Source organism: Mauremys reevesii, unplaced genomic scaffold (assembly GCF_016161935.1).
Source record: "Mauremys reevesii isolate NIE-2019 unplaced genomic scaffold, ASM1616193v1 Contig115, whole genome shotgun sequence".
Lineage (NCBI taxonomy): Eukaryota > Metazoa > Chordata > Testudines > Geoemydidae > Mauremys > Mauremys reevesii.
Window position 1 is genome coordinate 185515 of NW_024100733.1, and position 18625 is coordinate 204139.

An 18625-nucleotide genomic window follows, 5' to 3' on the forward strand; every position below is an offset into this window, starting at 1 on the left:
GCTGAAAAGGCTGGTCAATCTAAATCAATCCTATTTGATTTTGCAAATAGTCTGTGTATGCTTCAGCTAGATGCATTTTTTAATAAACTGAAATAAATGAAATGAAAATCTGAAATGTCGCAGAGTGAAAATACTGTAACCTGCAGTCCTGAAGGATACAATATTTTTTGTCACCAATACCAGAAATGGGAGAATGTGGTTGTTTATATGATAAACCTTTGATCTGGGATGCTTGGAAAATACTCAGCCAGTATAGCTGATGGAACTGGGAATCATAGGATTTTAGGGCTAATGCAAAAATGTATGGACAAATTATCTAATGTTCTCTGCCATCACCCCATCTTGCTCTGTAATCCCTAAGAAAGGTCAGTTGGTTACCAGGGAGACTGCCTCTTTCCCCATGTTTTACTACCATAGTTTCAGCTAGGTGAGGCATCCAGCCAGGAGCTCTCTCAGGTTAGGCCTAAGGGGGCTGCTGGCAGGGAATCTTTCATGAAGGCCCCTGGCAGGGCCGGCTTTAGCAAGTGCGGGGCCCAATTCGAACTGTTTCAATGGGGCCCTGGCAGGGATGACTATATATATAAAAAAAAAAATGTAAAAAACACATGGGGCTTGTACTCACCGGACAGTGCTCTGAGTCTTCGGCGGCGGGTCCTTCACTCGCTCCAGGTCTTCGGTGGCACTGAAGGACCCGCCGCCAAAGTGCCGCTGAAGACCCAGAGCAAGCGAAGGACCCACTGCCAAAGTGTCGCCGAAGACCCGGACCGCTGCCAGGTGAGTAAAAATTTAAAAGGTGCCTCTAGCCAAGGAAGAAATTCTCACTGGGTGCGGGGCCCTTTTAGGCGCGGGGCCCGATTCGGGGGAATTGGTGGAATTGGCCTAAAGCCGGCCCTGGCCCCTGGATTAGAATATGCTACCTTCCTTCCTCTGGTATAACCCAGATTTGTTAGCCTTCAGGATGTCCTGCAAAACCCAAACTTTTGGGATGGGGTAATTTGATTGCTGTGGGGAGTTTATTCATGGAGAATATGATCATCTCAGTGGGGTGTTAATGGACAATTTATTTGGTTTTGTTCTTCAAGGATTTTAAGGTTTGTGTAGGTTTTAGTTCTTACTCGTGGGCTATGATAGGTGCATAAAATGGAAAATAATAGAAGAAAGCATATCTAGGAACTGGAGGAAATGGTGTTGGTAATTCAGGCACTGGAATTTCCCCCCAGAGTCAGCATTGAACCAGTGCCCCATATACAGGTGACTGTATTCAGGAGGCAGCCATGCTGGTCCCTTCTTTGTTACATAGTACTTGTTACACAAGTCAAGTAGCATTGTTACCCTTAGAGGGAGTTTTTTTTTAACCTTGATTGAACATTACTTTATGCTATTTATTATATACCTACGCCTCGAAAATCAAAACAGCTAAGGTGGCAATCTCCCTCTCCCTACTAACGCTGTATGCTTGGGGGGGTTCTCCTAATTACATAAACCATTGGGTTCAACATATTACAGCACATCAGAATGGTCTTTTCACCTCTCACATCAACCATCCCTTTGTTGTGGTGCAGAGAGTGATGCTTTCCCAGTGTGCCCAGGGTTGCAAGGTACCTCGCTTTCACCTGCCCTTAGCATGCAGAAGCCTTGTCTGTGTCTGCTGGGTGTCAGCTCCCTGGTTCCCCAGGTCTGATGTCCCTCTGCAGGTTAGTGATAGGCACGCTCCAACCCTGAACCCTCTAAGCATCCCCCCGCACCTGTCGCACTGGACACTCACAGAATTCACAGATCCACTGCTCCCAAAGGAACAGTGTCCACCCTGCTTACCACCTATACCTTAGATCTCTGCGCCTCTTAATGCACGGCACTTAGAGATGTTCATAGGGAAAAACATGTAAAACAAAGTATAGAGATTTGAGGAGTAGCAAGTACAAAATTCTGAAAAACAAATGATAACACAAAAAAATAAATTATAACACATTCTAGAGCCTTGACTTAATTAACAAGATACTTCCCTGTCTAATGAAGTGTAGCTCACCCAAATGTTTTGCAGTGTTTTCCAGCCAGGTTGGCTGTGATCCTTTCGTAAGAAAGAACACACTGGCAGTTCATCTCCTCCATGAAGGATCCAGGATATGCTCAGTGCTCCCAGTTATACCCCAGAAATCTATTGTCTTTACTCATAAACAGGTGCCCCACCCCAGGTGGTTTGTTTTTTCCTGCCGCTTTCCCCATTCTGTAGTTTCTCACTCCTTTGATTAGCATCAGTCTCAGTGCAAACAGGACTCCATTGTGATACATACAATGCACAATAGATTCTTGACCACACACAGAGAGATAAGTCTCCTACCCCCTGTTGGAAGAGAACCTGTCCAAGGCCTGTTACCCCCTGGTGATGTGCTTTAATTTTAAGAACATCATTTCCAGTATAGATACATAATTTCTTAAATATTACCCGTGCATACATTTCACAATGACGATGATGACCAGTAAGCCACTGGCTTTTGGGAGAGGCCTTACAGGCCACCATTTGGTGAATTATTATGCATATTCCTTCCCCAGGGGATGCGTGTAAAACTGCATGCATCCAATCTATTGGCATCAAGAGGTCCCTGGGTCACCCAGTATTCATATAACTGCATTCCACTTGAAACGGTGACATTTTAGCTTATCTCTGAGGCCTACGATTTTTAAACTGCTTGTAGTTCAGGTGATTATGTGCACAAATGGCCAGTTAGACAAGTAAGAGGGAAATGATGAAGAGATTGCTTCATTCTTCACTCTCAGTTCCTTTCTCCTTTCTGTGCGTCAAAGTGGAGTAGGAGATATCAAATAAGGTCCCACAAGACTGTGAGATGTGGAAATAACTTAAAATGTGATCCTAAAGTGGCTTTTATAGTGTGACAGTGTAATCCACTGGTCAGTGTGTCTTATGCCCTTTTGCCCCATCCACAGAGGATGTAAATCTGTTACAGCTCTCAGCCTGAGAACCTGCCTCTTTGGCTCAAGCTGTGAAGACTCCTACTTTCACCTCTGGAAGGCTTCAGTTACAGTATCAGCCAAGATGGCAGCCACTACAACAGTGTCTTACAACATATCCCAGGACTGGGAGAATGCACCTCGGCTGGAGATATTTTTCATTACTAGAGAAGATGCAAATTCCAGTTTCCACTCAGAGTTTGGAGCATTTCCCCCCATTGTGTAAGGTAAGAGCTGTGAAGACACTTTTTTTCAGATAGCCTGGCACAGGGTCATCCACGAGAAGGACTCGGAGACATTATGGGGAATAAGGCCATGTAACTACTGACTTGGCTGGCTGGATAGATAGAAGGCCAAGGAGGCAGTGTTTGAAAGAATGTATGTTGGAATAGTTCACGCTGAGCACCTTGACAATTAACTTCTTGATACTTGCTTTGGTTTGAAGCCTAAATGCTAAGGAAATGATTTTAGTAATTTTTTCAATCAATTAAAGTGTTGACCATTCATTGTTTGTTTGCATGACAGACCTGTTCTTCTGAACTTTGGACCCATGTGCAGGCTACTTACAGCCTTTATAAAACCCTGAAGCAATTGTTGGTTGGGCACATCATTGTATGAAGTATATAAAAGGAACAAATGAATACCAAAGTATTTTAACTTTGTTACATTTGATGACGTAGCAAACATTCTCCTCTTGAGTGGCAGTGGAATGTTTCACAGCGTGTAGGTGATTAAAGCTGGTGCTGAGTCACAGGAAGGTGTGGCTAAAGTACAGTTTTAAGTAATGGCTGACAGCTGGGATCAACAATCATATCCAAACCACCCCCAGAGCAAATCAAATATGCCTTGGACACACAGGAAGTCTTATCTTGCAGATTTTAAGCACCTTAAATTCTAAGCCGGCTATACAATTCCCCTGGGGAAAGACCCACTAAGATCTTGCCAACTTAATCTGGTTAGGACAAAAATAAGTTTTTAAATTCAAATCCTTTCACCTACTGCAAAATAAGAAGTGGATCATGAGCTGTTGGACTGGAATCAGAGAGGCAGTGTTCCTGGACAGACTGTTATTGACAAGACACCAGTAGAACAGAGAACTTGGGGGAGTTTGGCTGAGTTGCTCTCAGACTGTGCAGAGAGAGCAGTCCACAAATTTAATACAGTCTCACTGGTTCAACTTAACCTGCATTCAGCTTCACTCACTGCAAATGAAACAAAGCCCTTTGTTAGGAATGGGGAAATGAGCACATACCTTAATCTACAAATTTGCTGGGTTGTACCAATAAGAATTAGTACAAATAGGTAACCCATTTGTATTTTAAATTACTTTGAAAAAGTCTCAATAGTGTGATGTACAGCACATGTCTGCTAACTTCTTTCTGATCACAACACAGGGCACAGTTAAAAGCACCCTTGTGACTGGTGATTGGCTAAGATTGAAACATAGCAGCTGCTGTATTGACCAAAGGCCCAACACCCTAAACAAGTTCTATAAGAAATATGTAACTCCTAACATGGGTATACCTGCCTATTGAAAATCTGCTATCACTGGGTTGCTCTGATTACATAGAGAAATCCAGTGATTACAAAGCTGTGGAGATGTCAGCAAATTGCAATAAGTACCACAGGGCTACAAATGTGTGAGAAAGTGTAATAGATATGTACTGGCCCTTTGATCTTAAGGGAACCCTCCTCTGAGCTAATCCCAGGGAAGAAAATTCAGTACTTTGGCTTTCACTACAGTGGAGCATCCAGCTGGGCCTTGTTAATTTGTCAGTTAGGGTTTTTGTGGGTGTGGCTGGAAAGGAAACTCAGAGACCAGCTAGGCAGCTCCCAAGAAAGGCTTCTCGTGTAGAAAATTAGGAAGAGAACTCCTGAGGTGTGTTTTGAACTATTTATGTTTTTTATGGTGATTACAGGTGCTAAAGATTATAACCAGTAGCAGCCCAATAATTGAGATAGAAAGGCCCAGAGTGGGTTTTATGTTTTGTAGGGTTTGTTTTAATGATAGTCAGGCCAACCCTAGGACAGCTCAAGAATCAACACAGAGGAGGGACAAGGATCCATAACAGTTGTTTGCACTGAATCAGGTGAATTCATAGTAAGACTATTCTCTGCCCAAGTTTTGCAGGTTGAAGGGTGTAGCTATTCAGGTTAAACTCCCAAATTGCACAAAATGCTGTCATCTAGATAGCTAGTGACTATGCATCGCCATGCAGGTAATCCATGTTCAGTCCTGAGCTCAGCTTATCAATTGTAAGATGGTAGAAGTGTGGGATGTTGTACTATGCCTGGTGGTTTAATATATGATGAAATGTTTGATTTCAAACCAAGCAAAGCCAACAGAGTGAACGAGGAGGCTAACATTCTAGCCTTATTTCACATTCTTGTGGGAAAATATAAGGCATATCACTACAAGTGAAGGACAAAGTGCAACACTCTCAGCCAGTCACCCTCATTAGCTTGTGTTGGGTGAGGTTGTGGGTCAATATTTTATAAGCATTCACCTTTGCAATTCGATTTTACATGTGCATGATATATCCTGTGAGATAAGTATAAGTAAAAAATGAACTCTGCTCGGAAGTAGATGCAGCACAGTGTTGGGAGGGTGGGTGTGATATTTTGGTTTGGCCAAGGGATATTTTTCAAAACATAATGTATTGTTTTGAGTAAACAGGATATAAAGCAAATGGTTTAAAATATGTCACTGAAATATCCATGGAGTCAAATTTAACCTGTGTATGGCAAAGCCAGTTCTCAAAATAAAACAACACATCTCCTTGTCTCTAAATGTTTCTTATGAATTGAAAGTAAAATTCAGCCCTGTGCAGAGAGACTTCGCCTGACTTCTGCACCATGCCAGCTAGTGGGACTTAAGTGCTGTCCAAAGCCTTGTGCAGTAAGTCTGCCAAGAGTGGAACTCACCCTGAGGCCCTAAAGCATTTCAGGCACCATATAGATATACAAACAAGTACAGTGCCTGCCCCAGAGAGCTTACAATCTAAACAATGGAATAAAGGAAGGGCAGGGCCGGCTCCAGACCCCAGCTCGCCAAGTGCGCGCTTGGGGCGGCATTTTGCCGGCAGCAGCGGCAGGCGGCTCCGGCGGACCTTCCGCAGTCATGCCTGCGGGAGGTCCACCGGAACCGCGGGACCAGCGGACCTCCCGCAGGCATGACTGCGGACGGTGCACTGGTCCCATGGCTCGGGTGGACCTCCCGCGGGACCAGCACGCCCTCCGCAGGCACGTCTGCAAGAGGTCCCCTGGAGCCGCGGGACCGGTGACCGGCAGTGCGCCCCCTGCGGCGTGCCGCCCTGCTTGGGGTGGCCAAATTCCTAGAGCCGCCCCTGAGGAAGGGCACAGCAGTGAGATGATGCAGTTATTCAGTAAAGGTCTGTGTGCAGCACAGTTGGATATTTGAAAATGACAAATAAAAGAGAGCTCCTGGAATTGCGTTTGTTGATTCACATTTTGTGAGCATCCTGATAGAAGTGGGTCTTAAGTAGGAATTTGGATGTGGGTGGTGACTAGCTGAATCAGTTCACAGAGGCTGATGGAAAAGGCACAGAGACATTTGTGAGAGAAGCAGACAAAGTGCCGGCAAGGCTGGCATTACTAGTGGAATAGAGGTGTGAGAAGCAATAGTGAAATAAGAGTAAGTCAGATTAGCAGGGCCCGGAGGAAAAGGTGCTGGAATTTGATGCAACGGAGAAGGTTTCAAAGAGTGGAGTGATGTTGCCAGATTGACAGGCAAAGATGATGATCTTGCCAGCAACAACTGTATGGACTGAAGGGGAGCAAGATGGGTGTAAGGAAGGCCAAAGAGAAGGAGGGTGCAGTAGTCATGAGGGGAAATGACTTTAAAATCCTATTTCTTGAGAGCGAAGGCTGCGTTTAATCCCTGTGGTATTGTCCCATTGTGCTGTTACTGCCCCTAAAGACTATTTACCTCCTGCCTCCCCCCTGACCCTGCCTACCTCCCCAATTATCCAAACCTGGCCTATGTCACTCTTGCATGGTTCTCCTAAAATCTCTGAATTTTTAATGATTATTTTGTTTACATTTTAAATACAATTGTATGGGGCCTTTCACATAGAGTGCAGGATTCTTGTACATTCACAGTTTGGCATAGGATACCCATTCCTCAGTATCCTGCCTGCTCACAAGAATGGAGGTGTGATAGATAACACAATGACAGGTGCTTTAGGAATGCAGAGGATGATATTGTGCATGAGGCCTAGGCATCACTTAAGTACCGGTTAAACTCTCAACATAAGAACAGCCATACTGGGTCAGACCAAAGGTCCATCTAGCCCAGTATCCTGTCTACCGACAGTGGCCAATGCCAGGTGCGCCAGAGGGAATGAAAAGAACAGGTAATCTTCAAGTGATCCATCCCCTGTTGCCCATTCCCAGCTTCTGGCAAACAGAGGCTAGGGGCACCATCCCTGCCCATTCTGGCTAATAGACGTTGATGAACCTATCCTCCATGAATTTAGGAGGGCTAAATAGGGCTTATGTGTGACTTGTTCATCAACCGTGTGCTGGCCATCTGCACAGGGGTGAATTTCACTGAGATAGAGTGAAAGGCTACTGACGTACATATGAGTACCTACTGCTGCTCTTAGAACAAAGCTAGCTCTAATTTTAGCCCAGCTACCTTTGAATGTTTCCCTTTAGTGTTAACCAGTGATGGATTGCTTTGATATTTTAGCACGTCTAGCATAGAAAGTAAAATGTTACATAGCTTTTTAGAAGGGCAAAGAACTGCCTTTGTGTTAGCAAGGACCTACCTTCAAGAAAACAGAACAGGAGTACTTGTGGCACCGTAGAGACTTAATGTATTTCAGGGCCGCCCAGAGGATTCCGGGGGCCCGGGGTCTTCGGCGGCGGGGGGCCCTTCCATTCCTGGACCCGCCGCCGAAGTGCCCCGAAGACCCGCGGCGGGAGCCCCCCGCTGCCGAATTACCTCCGAAGCAGGACCCGCCGCCGACGTGCAGCCCGGTCTTCAGCGGTAATTCGGCGGCGGGGGGCCCCCCGGCCGTGGGTCTTTGGGGCACTTTGGCGGCAGGTCCCGGAACGGAAGGGCCCCCCGCCGCCGAATTACCGCCGAAGACCGGGCTGCACGTCGGCGGCGGGTCCCGCTTCGGCGGTAATTCGCCAGTGGGGGGTCCTTCCGCCCCGGAGCAGAAGGACCGCCCGCCGGCGAAGACCGGGAGCGAAGAAGCTCCTGCACCCTCTTGCCCCGCCCCCTCTGGGTAGCCCTGACCCTAGCCACCCCCCCCAGACCACCCCCAAGCCACACCCCCCCATTCCCTGCCCCCTCCCCCCACCTCTGCCCTGACTGTCTCCAGGGCTCCCTGCCCTTTAGCCAACCCCCCCGGCCCTAGCCTCTTACCCCCAGCTCCCTCCTCACGCGCAGCCTCAGCGCCTCGGCTGAACAGCTGCAGCGTGTCTCCGGCGGGGCCTGAGTTCCGTCCCGCTCAGAGCCGCGTGGTGAGGGGGCGGGGCTGGGAGCTCCGGGCCCAGCGGAGGGAGCAGAGCTCAGGCCGGAGCTCCCAGCCCCGCCCCCTCCCCACGCGGTGCGGGGCGGGGCTCAGGGGCCCCAGCGGAGACACGCCGCTTGATGTGCTAAGGCTCCAGGAGAGGGGTGGAGGCGGGAGCCTCCGCTGTTCTCTTGGGGGCCCCTGCGGAGCCCGGGGCAAATTGCCCCCTTTGCCCCCCCCTCTGGGCGGCCCTGATGTATTTGAGCATAAGCGTTCGTGGGCTACAGCCCACTTCATCGGATGCATGTAGTGGAAAATACAGTAGGAAGATGTTCTCTGTGTGTATATATATCTTCCTACTCTATTTTCCACTACATGCATCCAATGAAGTGGGCTGTAGCTCACGAACGCTTATGCTCAAATAAATTTGTTAGTCTCTAAGGTGCCACAAGTACTCCTGTTCTTTTTGCGGATACAGACTAACATGACTGCTACTCTGAAACCTGCCTTCAAGAGATTTGTTTGAACTTTTAGAAGAACAAATCTACTGAGCATGAAACTTTAAAAATGCAATTTTTTTCTGTTAGTTTTTTTTATTCTTTTGTTTAATGTTCATATTTGTTACTGGAGGAAGGACAAAATGGAAACCCTGTGACTGAAGCTGCTCACTGCACAACCTTTGGCATGATACATGGGTTTGGGCTGCTCATTTCTGCCATATATCAATGCATAATACCTAGTTTGGAGCCTGCCAGCAAGACTGTACTTTCCCTAGCAACTCTGCTTCCAGCCTGAGATATACTGTAGATGTTCCCTTCTCTTAAGAGGTGCATTTGCCCTTCAATTGCACACACTGGTTTTCTGATAACTGGAGTTAAATCCATGGACTGAGAGGATATTAAACTCTTCTAAGAGCAGAAGGGACTGGAAAACATTTGAAAGCAGTTCATTTCCACACTACAGCCAAAATTAAGACAAGTAGGGGAACTGTATTAAAATGGTTGCTAAGGAAAAAGACAGTCTTTTCTCTTGGAGCTCTGGCAACTCCAAGTTTACCTGTTGAGTTGATATAGCTAGGATTAAAGCAACCCGTTTTCCTCAAGATTATATACAGGAGATTCAGAACTATCAACCAGGGGTTTCTTATTAAGCTCATAAGAGCTTATTATATAAAGCTATTTGAGGTGAGGGGAAAAAAAGGGGAATATCTTCCACATTAATATATGGGACTATTTTTTAATTCTAAATCTGAGTGCTAATTCATCTCTGAACCAATACATCAATTTAATTTCAATGGGCTTTTCTCTGGTGGTTAATGCACTTTGTTGCAATTAACAGCAAACTATTGTGCCAATGCCTAAGGAACTACTTTGATACCATTAGTCTGTGCTATGCTGTGTCAGTGGCTGCTGCTTGAGCCACCAGAACCTTTCCACAGCTTTCTTGTAATGGACAGTTATTTTATTTATGTCTGTAATATATTAAGCCTGGGATTTTCAAAGGCGCCTAAAGAAATTGGTGCTCATATCTCATTGAAATTCCCTGGGAATTGGGCACCTGACTCTCTCATGCCCTGGTCCAGCAAACAGTTATGCAAGTGATTAACTTTGCTACTGTGAGCAGTTCCCACTGAAATCAATGGGATCACTCATGATAGTAAAGTTAAGAATAGGCGTAACTGTTCACAGGATTGGGGCCTCAGGCGCCTTTGAAAATCCCAGCCTAAATGCTTATGGCCAGATATGAGTAGTAGCTATTATGTTATAAATCTTCTATCACAGTGAGTCATCCTGGGTTGACACTTGATGAATATGCGATCCTTGTGTAAATGTGGGAGCCTGATGCTTGCAAACGAGCCAAATATAATTTGAAATACGCCCCAGTTTCTGCAAACCAAGCAGTAATAATGAACACTGTGAACATGATTACCAGAATCTGAGACTGCCTAGGGCACTCCCTAATTTAGGCCATGTCCGGACTCAGCAAATAGGTTGTATATTAAAACAAGTTAGCTAACACAAATTAACAAACAAAATGCTAAATAGGACTTTGCACCTAGACAGTGCAAGTTGTGCTTAAAAAAATGTTAACTGGTCATGGTTAACTCTAGGCTCTCCACCACCAATCAGCTAACATATTGTTTCAAAACCACTTTTGCCCTGTGTAAACTCCATCTATATGGGGTGCAAAGTCCTGCATTAAAATGTGTTAGCTAACTTGACCTGTTTTGCTAGTTTAGACATGGCTGTGGAGTCTAATACATCTGGGCCTGTATGTTCCCAATGCAGGGCCTTCCATGCTGGCACTCGCTTCCCCATTGGTTCAACGGAACCTGAATTTGTTGACCTTCAGAGTCCGTTATAAGGACGGGTCTCTGCCTGAGATGAAGTTGATGGAGGATTTCTAAGGAGCCGTCTTCCAGAAAGTAAGGCTAATTTATGTGTAGTCTAACTATGTCTACCTTATTCGCTGTACCTGCACACAGAGCAGGTGATGAGCACATTTCACAAGTCTAAGGGATGGTGTCCCTAGTCTCTGTTTGCTAGAAGGTGGGAATGGGTGACTGGATGGATCACTTGACGATTACCTGTTCTGTTCATTCCCTCTGAAGCATTGTCATTGGCTACTGTCAGAAGACAGGATACTGGATTAGATGGAACATTGGTCTGACTCAGTATGGGCGTTCTTAAGAATAAACTCAGGAAATCTCAGTAAACTGACAACCCAAAGATTTGCTGAGGGACTCCAGTGAATAGACTTATTGTTTGCTGAAAAGGGAAGTATTTTTTTCTTCTTCAGCAAAGCCACAGTTTGCACAGTTTTAGCCTCCCCCAAAATAGCCAAAATGAAGCCCATGATTTCTATATTAGTTTGATTGGTGATCTTGGATGTGTGCCTCATAGGCTTCCTGACTCCCTGCCGCCATCTACCCTCCATTAACCAAATAACAACACTTCCTTCTAGGCGAGGTTTCCGGTTTCTCTGGGTTTATTATTTTTAAAATAAAGTGGACTTTTGATTTGGCAACCAAGATCTGCTCTTATTTATTTTTCATTTTAGTTTTACCTAGGGGCCCTCACATAAAGTTACATGTGTCAATTGCTTGATCCTTTGTTGCACTGAAAAGGAGGATGGGATATGTTGACAACTAGGAATATGGAAACCTATCCTCAAACTGGGAAGGAGAAGAGTACTGCTTGGGCTTTTAGAACTAAACTGACTGCTAAAGGTGACCTGCAGAGGAATTAAAATAGGTGTATGCTCACTTTTGCTGCTTTATGACACATGAAGAGCTGTTGTTTTCTCTTTATAAAAAAAAATCTGCTTTTTTTCCCATTAGGTGATAGGGTTTTGTCTGCCCAGTAATTCTGTGTAGAAATTATAACATAACAAGATGAAATCTGAGCAACTGAGAACAGATGAGATTTTTGGTTGGACTGTTTAAAACATTTTGGTTTTTGTTAGCACCTATTAAGCTCCAATGCTTTAAAACACTTGGGAGAAAGAGAGCCTTTGTTAAAGATGCAATAGTCCTACCCCTGCAGCTAAGGGGTAAAATAGCTGCCAGTCTATAGCTGAGACTTCCTGCAGGCTCTTTAGGTAAAACAGGGGTGACCAGAGAAAATTCATGATGTTTCTGTAATAAAAATCAAGCAGAAAAAGTAATAATTCCTTTAATGTTTTTATATATCACCAGAGGGCACAAATCCAATTTGTTAAAATCCCTTCCCTGCACTGTTCCCTGCTTGCCCCTTGGCTGAGAGGGAGGAGATGACCACACATCCAAGCATATTCATGAAAACACCTGGTTTCTCTCAAACTTACTGTGGTACCAGGAAGTCTGTTCACCCTAAGCCAGGTTTAACAGAGGCCAATCGTGGCCTGCACAATGTGTGAGAAGAAAACAACCCAGTTTGACTTTCAGTTCACAGGCTGAGTTTGCAGGACTGGCAATTGGAAGAAAATTTACTTGTAAATTGAGTGAGCAGGAGCTCTTTGGGAGACAAACGTGGGACCTCGTGCCACCATTTTCACAGATTCACTTTACTTTGAGTTGACCCTTCCATTTGCAGCTGAAATTATCCTGTTAATATCATCTAACATAATATTATTATTTAGTAAGCACCAATAATGTGTTTGATATTTTAGAATACACAAAATAAAGACAGTTCCTGCTTGGAAGTGCTTATTATCTATTCTAGACTCTATATTCCTTTCCTGGAGGGAAAAACTGTCCATAACCAGAGCAAATGCTGACTATGCTCATTGTGCCATATTGATTGTGCAGCAGAGACACAGGGCTCTGCAGATACATTTTCTTGGCACATATCTTGGTGGTATTAGTTTAATGAAAAAATGTTTTCAGACAGTATTCTACAGCTCCTTTTAGTTCAGCCTCAACAATCTGTCAGTATAAGGCATCAGTGTATATGCCTGGGTCAACACAATCTAAAATAAGGGTATGATGTATAGTAATATTATACATGACTCAGGCACCACATTTCTGTGCACCCTGCACAGTGCCCAGAACAGTGAGGTGGCCAATCCAAAAATAATTCTATCCTCGGTGTCAAATCCTGATGAAAATGAAGAAAAATGCACAGCAGCAGGGTTCCACCTCCCTGCCAGAGTCTCCGGATTGCTTTTACAAGGGCTGGTACTTCTTATACCTTGCAGTGGGAGTCTAGGTGCACAAGAAAATCAAGATCAGATATTATTGGCTTGCAGCCCTCTTTGATACAACTAAGGACGCAGTCCTGCTGAACACGTGAACCTTTCCTCAACTTTAGTGGGAGATGAGGGTTCTCAACAACTCTCAGGATCAAGCTTAAGGTCATCCGATGAAGTGGGTATTCACCCACGAAAGCTCATGCTCCAATACGTTTGTTAATCTATAAGGTGCCACAGGACTCTTTGCTGCTTAAGGTCTTGTCTACACAGGGGAGTTTTTGAAATCTTTCCCACCGTTGTTAACACCAGTTTAGCTGAACCAGTGTTAGCAAAGTTGGAACTCTACAATATTGTGTTGATTAGACCTGCTTTCAGCAAACTAACTGACATGGTGTTGATAAGGGCCAGCTATGCTATGCTCCAATGCTATGAAGAACTGGTTTGTTAACAATAGTGGATAACTTTTCAAACACATCCCTAGTAAAGACAAGGCCCAGGACCATGCTTGGTGAAAGTTAAAGGGTGGAGAATAGTTTAGATAAATTCTTCTGGTAGCAAAACCTTAATCCTAAATCTGAACTGAACTTGAATGAATCTGTCACTGTGGTTTGGCGATGTTGGGCGGACTATTTTACACACTTCCTGTTTCCAGCTTATCACAAGTTGGTTCTTGTTGTACTTCCATCTTGACTGGAAGTCAAAGATTCCAGAAATCTAATGAGACAGCTGGGTCTTATGAGATTTCCACCTCGGTCTTCCCTCCGACCTTGGGGGTGCCTGTCTGTAGCAAGATAAACCTTTAGAGGTTTTCCCGTCATCAGTAAAAATAGGGCAAATCTCAGAGCTGAGAAGCAGAGGATAGTAGGAAGTTGTCAAATGATCAGAGTGGCACAGAAAAGCTGAAAGAAAATGAGTGATGCACAGGGGACCTGCACAAGGATTTTGGAGACACTCACTCACTTTTCGGTGTTAATGTATTGTTCTGATGATAATGATTGCATGTATAGAAGATCTGTGTAGACAATAGCAGTGTTCATTATGGATGATGTGAATTTATTTTCCTTTCTTTTTATAAAGAAGATGTTGTAATTATCACTAGAACAGTTTCATATAATTAGAAAAGAGAAACTAGGACAAGGAAGGCCATTTATTTGTTAGTAGGGTGACCAGACAGCAAGTGTGACAGATCGGGACAGGGGATGGGGGGGGGGGGGGTAATAGGCGCCTGTATAAGACAAAGCCCCAACTATCTGGACTGTCCGTATAAAATCAGGACATCTGGTCACCCTATTTGTTAGAAATAACCCTTTTCCCAAAAATAGCTATCCCTTTCTATAATGAAACCAGGTTTTTGTGACATGTACAAATGCATCTGATACCCACTCTAGAAGTAGTGTGGTCCTGTGAATAAGGCACTGAGCTGAATGTCAGAAGAGCTGGGTTCTCTTCCTGTTTTTCCCCCACTAACTTGAACATATCGCTTGAGCACCCTGGGGTTTATTTTCTTCATCTGTAAAATGAGAACAATGATGCCTAACCTCTTCCTAAAGTGTTCTGAGGTCCTCCGGGACTTGTGCACATGTTTAATTTTATGCACTGAGAGTAAGGCTACGTGTCTGTCACAGATTCCATCACTTTCCGTGACTTTTACAGCAGCCAATGTGGCCGGCTCAGAGGCTGCTTGAACACTCGGGCAGCCCCTGGGCCAGCAGCAGCAGTTTGGGTGTGTGGGAGAGGGCTCTGGGCTGGGTCAGGGGGTTGGGGTACAGGGTGGCGCTTACCTGGGGAGGCCTCCCCAGAAGTGGCTGGTATGTCCCTGTGGCTCCTAGGAGGAGGGGCCAGGGGACTCTGTGCACTGTCCCTGCTTGCAGGAAGTGCCCCCGCAGCTCCCATTGGCTGTGGTTCCTGGCCAATGGGAGCTTCAGAGACAGTGCTTGTGGCAGGAGCAGTGCACAGAGCTCCCCTGGCCTTCCCTCCCCCTAGAAACTGCAGGGACATGCTGCTCAGAGCCAGGTAGGGAGCCTGCCAACCCCCACTCCCAGCACTAGCAGGGGTCCCAAACCACCCACCCAGCACCTGTGGTGCCCCCAGGCTACCCCCAGAGCACCTGTGGCCCCCCGGCCCCAGTTTTAGTCAGGGGTATATAGTAGAAGTCATGGACAGGTCACGGGTCCGTGAATTTTTGTTTACTGCATGTGACCTATCCATGACTTTTACCAAAAATACCTGTGACTAAAATGTAGCCTTAACTATGACTATGAGTAATCCCATTTAATGCATGCATAAAGTTAAGCATGTGCATGGGTCTTTGCAGGGTTGAGGCCTATATAACTATTAGGGCTGGCTGAACATTTTCTGTTTTTAAAATTGTTTTTTTACTGGAAAATTGGATTTTCAAAGAAATGCAATTTTCAAAAAAAACCCAAAACCCGGCAAATCAAAATATTTTTATTGGATATGCTTCAGGAGTGCCTCATGGGAGTTGTAGTTCAGTTGTCTCATAGACCCATTTTTTTCCATGGTCCAGGTTCCTCCGCTGGGCTAATTTAATAATGAACTGCCTCCCCTTTCCAAGAGGTGAGACCAAGTGCCATTTGGGAGATGTAGTCCAACCAGGGATCCCAGGCTATACAAGAGAATGGAAGCACAAAGCACCCAAACTACAGCTTCCATGATGCACAGGGTAACACTTTTGAATCAGAATATTTTGGATTTTGGCTAAAATATTTCAGAATTAAATTTTTTGCCAAATAATCAAACTTTTCTGTTTAAACTTTTTTTTTACATTTAGAGAGAAAAGCCCACTTTCCTATCGGTTCTAGTAATTATTATGTTTACTCCAGCCATTAAGTTAAATACAATGGCAGGTCTCCACCCTCTAACATACCCAAAGAAAGTTGAATAACATTCTGCAAATGATTAAATGGAGAAAAATACGGTGTAGAGTGATCTGCAAAATTATGCTAAAGAGCTGCATTACTTTTGAAAACAAGGACCACATGCATTTAGAGATTAAAGGCCTCCCCGTTGTCCCTTTCTGACAAAGCTGAAAGAGTTATCTAATGATAGTCAGATGATACAAGTATATTTGGATAGCTATAGTATGCCTTGGTTCAGGACTTCAGCAATGGTAATGCATTAGCAATTGCACTGAATGCCCTTTTCGATGTAATCCCTCTTCATTTCCAAGCCATTTCTGCACCATATATGTCAGTTATGTTGTATTAATGAGCTCCCCTCCCAGCCATCAGTTTAAAGGGCTCCTCTAACAAGAAAATAAACTAATGTGAGTAAGCGAGATGGTGCCATTACAACTCTGTCTCTCATGCAGTATTGCTCCATGCTCAGCTTTCTTACAAGGGGTATAACTGTGTTCATATGTGCCTCAAAGAACAAATTCATTGGAGCCTCTCCTTCTCCGTGTCCTCCTGCCCCTTTTGCCACATGCTCAGAATGTCCTCCTCAACCCACACCATCCTCACCTTATCCTCCATGCTTGTCCTCAATACCTCTCTATCCTCTCCTCCTCCTCCTCCAACCCCTAAATCCTTGATGACTCTCTCTTCTCCTCTCCTTTGTGACATAATCTGATTAAAATATGACCATGTAGATCATTGTTGCTGCCACTATTACATAATTGCAACAAATCTCATACAAAGAATGTCAAGTAAGGTGTCAATATAAACGTTATGAGTTGCTGAATATGATTATGCTATTTGTATACATGTATCATTTTTGTATCTGAAGTTATGAATACTAATTATGTACCTGTATTTCAAATGTTTGCTCATGTGGTAACACCCACAAGGTATTTAGCCTGCACATCTTGAGGGACTATTCAAGGTTAATGGCTCATCAAGGAACACTTAACTCACAATGATCATGGAAGACGCTCATCCACACCTGATGGACTTGCCTGTGAACCTTCTAACTAGAATATGGGTGATGGCTTCTACTATGACTAAGCAAAGCATGCATGGACATGTGACTTGCCCATGTGACTCCCAACACCATCTTGTTCCCTGTAACTTTCCACAGTGAGAACAATGGGTTTCCTTTCACTTGACAGAGGCTATAAAAGGCCCTGGGAACAGCTCCATTTTGCCTCTTTCCTGCTCAAACCTCTGGACTCTGGATTTATACTAACGGGAGCATTCTGACCAAAGGACTGAGGACTTCTAATGCTTTTGAAGCAACCAGAGACTTGACTTTATTCCGTCACTACTACAAGCCTGATCCCAGAACTTTGCAATTGTTGTATGTATTTGATTCCTTAACCAATTTTAACTCTCACCTTTTTTCTTTTAATAAATAAACCTTTAGATTTTCGATACTAAAGGACTGGCAACAGCGTGATTATTGGGTAAGATCTGAGTTATATATTGACCTGGGTATGTGGCTGGTCCTTTGGGATCAGAAGAACCTTTTGTTTGATGAAATTGGTATTAAATAAACACTCATCATTATGTCTAGTGTCTGGGTGCTGAATCCAGGACTGGAATACCTAAGAAGGCTGCATTTCTGACTTTGTTAGCCAGTGTGGTGAGACAGAAGTTTAATTTTGTTGCTAGTTTGGTATATCTCATAGAAGAATAACCACCAGTTTTGGGGGGTTGTCTGCCCTTTTTCTCAGCAGCTTGTCCTGAATTTGTTATTCTCAGTTGTGACCTACGGTGGCATGGTGACATCCTTACTATCATCTCTGGTGGCACTGCTCACTTTAACTGGTAGCAGTATCCTCCTGCCAACCATTTCTTGCCTCGAGAGGGTGGCTACCCTTCTGTATGCACTACTTCCAACATCAGCCAGCAGGGAGATGGGCAAGGCCTTTGTTTAATTTTAAGCACATGCGTAAGTCCCATTGAAGTTAATAAGACTTAAGCGCGTACCGAAGTGCTTTGCTGAATCAGGGCCTAAAAGAGCTGGCTTTTGGAGCCTGACTCACTCCTACACCAACAGTAGCTCCTGCAAGGCCCCCAGGACTCATGGACTCCCAACACTGTTGGGTTTACACAAATATTTCTGACTCTTCCCCTCTCCTTTATATTTCTATCTATTTTGATGCCCTTCTTGCCTGGAGAGAGAGGGTGTCAGTGAACAATTTGTATTCCCCAAAATTGATAATAGCAGGGCAGGGTTATTTGATTTTAATTTCCTCTGCCTTCCATATCTTCATTAGCAATTTATCTGTCTGTCTGTACATGGACCTTTCCTCCACTTCTGTCTCCCAAATTATCATGTGATAATGAGACTCGAGGGAGGGCAACCAGCTTCCAGCTTTCCTGGGTGCTGTCTCTCTCCAAATACATTGTCTGACCTTTTCAGTGATGCTTTGCCACCAGTGTGTTTACTGTCTCTTCTCTGTTGCAGGATGCGTTTGAGTCCCTGCTGGGTAGAGGGAATTGTGGTTTTGCCTCTCAAAGAAGTGTCTTGGAGAAGTGAAGAGTGATTTCAGGGAAGTGCTCTACATCTTCTTATTAAAAACCAGTTGCCTTAGCTAG

General features: G+C 44.5%; 1 long non-coding RNA gene across 4 annotated transcripts; it reads left to right on the plus strand.

The window, feature by feature from the left end:
• The first annotated feature begins 4725 nt into the window (after positions 1-4725).
• Positions 4726-18526, plus strand: LOC120392774. Of its 4 annotated transcripts, none has more exons than XR_005591787.1 (4): positions 4726-4846; positions 10742-10878; positions 17448-17487; positions 18495-18523. It is a non-coding gene; the product is annotated as an uncharacterized LOC120392774 (long non-coding RNA). The 4 variants fall into 4 exon arrangements; XR_005591790.1 differs by lacking the exon at positions 4726-4846 and adding an exon at positions 4857-5057; XR_005591789.1 differs by lacking the exon at positions 17448-17487 and having other exon boundaries at positions 18495-18526.
• The last annotated feature ends 99 nt before the right edge of the window (positions 18527-18625 follow it).